The following is a 3,682-nucleotide window of genomic DNA, read 5'->3' on the forward strand; positions in this document are numbered from 1 at the left end:
CCCTCAGTCGTCATTTCTCCAAGCTAAAGAGCCCCAAATGCTTTAACCTTTCCTCATAGGGAAAGTGTTCCAATCCTTTTATCATTCAAATTGCCCTTTTCTGCACACAGCGCAGCCAATGGGAGAGCTGGAAAGTGCCAATACGCTGGGCTTTTATATATATGAGTCTCAGAGCAGTTTACAATCCCCTTCCTTTCTCCTCCACACAACAGAAACCCTGTGAGGTAGGTGGGGCTGAGAGAGAACAGCTCTGAAAGAACTTATGACGGATCCAAGGTCAAACCAGCAGCTGCATGTGGAGGAGTGGGGAATCAAATCCAGTTCTCCCAGATTAGAGTCTGCGCTCTTAACCACAAACTGGCTCTCAAAAAATCTCCAGGTATTTCCTCACTCAGAGTCAGCACCCCCTATTATATACAGATTATGCTACTTGTTTTAGTTTGGGCTGCTGCTTTATGTTGTCATTCAATTCACATGATGATTGTATTGTATTTTGCACAATACAAGGTTTTCCCAGAAACTGGCTTGATCAGATTTGGAGAGGTAGGACATACCTACTTCAAATACATTTTAAAAGAATATGCAAAGGAATTCAGTACAGGGCCAAGCGTACTTTTCTTTTTTGCCTTTACAGTTTATGACAACAAAATTTAAAATGCAGGATTTAGCATTTAAGAAGCTTTCTTTTATTTATATATAGCACCAAATTATCTCTCTTAGATGCTCACTGAGGTAGTTCTAAAGGTGACGATCATGTCATTTAATATGATTCATTGGGCTGGGCCTTTTATGCCCTACATATATATACAACATACTCATGCCAGAATAGTGAGTGACTGATGCATGGAATGCAGTCGACCCCCCCCCCCCCGCCACCACAATTCTTAAGCACCCTAGGATAAAAGCTTATTAAACTTGGATTAAGCCTACCACTATTATAGATGTTTTAAAACAATTAGCATTGACATACTTCTAAAAAACTGAACATAGGACCAACTCTGTCGTGAGGCAGAGTGAAGCAGCTCCCTCAGGCAGCAAATTTTGGGCAGAAAAAAATCATATATTATTTTTAAAAATTAAGCCTGGGTTGAATTAGGCATGCTGAAGAAGCCCATTGATTAGGGTTGCCACCTCTAGGTTAGGTTGGGAAATTGGAGGCTGGCTACCCTACCACTAATGTCCATGGCTTTAGGCAAGCCCAGTGCTGTAGAGGATTGGGCCCTCTGTATAACTAATTTATTTTGTGTATGTGTCATTCCTTTCCTTTGTCCAATTAAAGGTCTATGGCTCAGTCTGACATTTCACTTGTACTCTCTATTAGGGATGGGCACGAACCTGAAAATTCCAGTTCGGTTCAGGGTGGCCATAAACCAAACAGAGCTAAAAATGCCCTGAACTGGCAAGTTCGGATCCCCCTTCCCCCTTGGAAGGGGGGGGGGAGCGAAACTGACCAGTCAGCTGTTAGGCTGTTAAGCTGAAATGCTTGGCAGCCATTTCACTGGTCCATTTAACTCCCCACACACACACACTTCGAAGCAGGGGGAAGTGAAAACAACCAGTGAAATGGCTCACAATCATTTAAAGGTAACAGGTCACCTGCAGACCCACGCTGCTCAGCTGTTAGGTTTAAATGGCCCTGTAATGATTCCTTGTTTATGGGTGTGTGTCTCTTTAAAAATGTGGTTACATGTGATAGTCTAGAGTGCTTGAAGAGGCAAGTGTGGTGTGATTGGTGAGTGACAGAGAGGGGGAGGGGTTTTGGAAGTGATCCTGTGTGGATGAATAAGTATGTCTATCAGGAGTGACAATTTGAGGTTTTGACAGTTGAAGAGTGACAGTTGATGAAGACAGTGGTGTTTAGAAGTTAGTTCGTTCGGAAGTCTGTGAGAGAAGCAATCTGTGTGTGTGCAGTTAAGAACAGCTGAGGTTGTTCTGAGAGAATAGTAAAATGTAAATGAAAGTAATCGAAGACAAAGTTTAGGAAAGGCTGTATGTCCTGGAGAGAAACAGTGAACTTACATGACCTTGAGTTAAAGTTACAAAGTTACATGCCAAGATCCCTGACAGTGGAGAGAAAAGTGTGTGAAATACCCAAAGCAATTGTTTAGTATTTACCCATTCCTAGTTACAGTGTTCTACCATATTATTTACGGATTATATCAATAAATCTACTTTTATTTAAAATACCAGTTCTGAAAGAAATACTTCCCAGGACCACATTAGAACCTCGAAAGCCTAAAAACCGACCTACCTACCCAGTGATAGAAATATTATAGTATAAAGGTTTGGAAAGCCTTAAATTTCCTGGTGGCAGCCGGATATACACAGTAAAACAAAACATAAAGAACACTTAAAGTTAAGGGGTCGTCATAGACCCAAATAGCCGAACTGGACAAAAGTCCAGTAAATGTTCGGGGGCTCCAATCCAGGCCAAGTTTGTGCTGAATTTTGGCTTGTGAACCATCCTTACTCTATGTATTTCCCAAAAGACAAAAGGAGTAAAAAAAAAGAAGAAGAAGAAGTTGCAGCATTCAAAGTTATATTAGGATTTTGATCTGAGAGTAGGAAGGGGACCATCCTGCTTGGATTAGGGTTGTAGAAATTCACCAACCATGGTAGAATAAAACAACATCTGAAGTTATAATATAGAGGACTTTCCAATAAAAGATGAGAGATTGTATCTATTTTAGCAACAGAGGAAGAACAAATTCTGTCAGAGTAGGGAAGATGCAAAATTGGCCTCTCATAACCCCCACTGAATGGTCATTCTTTCTAGCAAGAATAAAAGCCCTAAGAAGACCAGGTGAAGTTAGATGAAAAGAATAGGAGGGAAGAGAATCAGGGGGTAATATTCCAAAATATTGTGATGTCAAGCACAAAGCACTTGTCAAGCACAAAGAATAGACCTATTATAATCAATCTGCCTGATCCATTTTAAATCCATTGTAATTCAGCGAGCCACAGTTCCTAGACAGATTCTGTAGTAAAACCAATAGCCAACAATTTCTTGTCCATGATCGTAAACCAAGATTGATTTATAAGAATCCTCCCTCATGAGGCCAGATAGCCATTAACAGAAAAGAGTAGCTTTAGGCACAAATTAAATGCAAGTATCCATGCTGCGGTGGCTCAAGTGGTTAAGACGCTGAACTGCAGGCTGTGGAAGGTCAGTAGTTCAGTAGTTCAAGACCCGAGTGCCGCATGACGGAGTGCGCTCCCGTCTCTAGTTCCAGCTCCTGCCAACCTAGCAGTTCGAAAGCAAGAAATTGCAAGTAGATAAATAGGTGTACCACTTCAGTGGGAAGGTAACAGCGTTCCGTGCGCCTTTGTGTTTAGTCATGCCGGCCACATGACCACGGAAACGTCTTTGGACAGCGCTAGCTCTTCGGCTTTGAAACGGAGATGAGCACCGCAACCCTAGAGTCGGATTTGACTGGCTTTCAAGCAAGGGAACCTTTAGCTTTATCCATGCCCTAGCCTCCAATGATGGCTGACCAAATTCAGTGTACAAAGCCACACCAGCAACACAGCATAGTATATTTAATAGCTTCCTAAGGAAGCAAAGACATGGGAAATCAATAGATTTTGTGACCATATTAATTCTTTTTGCCATCCCATATAAAACAATAGGGATTACCTTTAGATTAAAAATTTGAATAGCCCCTGGGACATATCTCTTTCC

The sequence above is a fragment of the Gekko japonicus genome, unplaced genomic scaffold, assembly GCF_001447785.1.
Source record: "Gekko japonicus isolate JY-2015 unplaced genomic scaffold, Gekko_japonicus_V1.1 scaffold494, whole genome shotgun sequence".
In the NCBI taxonomy this organism is placed as follows: Eukaryota; Metazoa; Chordata; class Lepidosauria; order Squamata; family Gekkonidae; genus Gekko; species Gekko japonicus.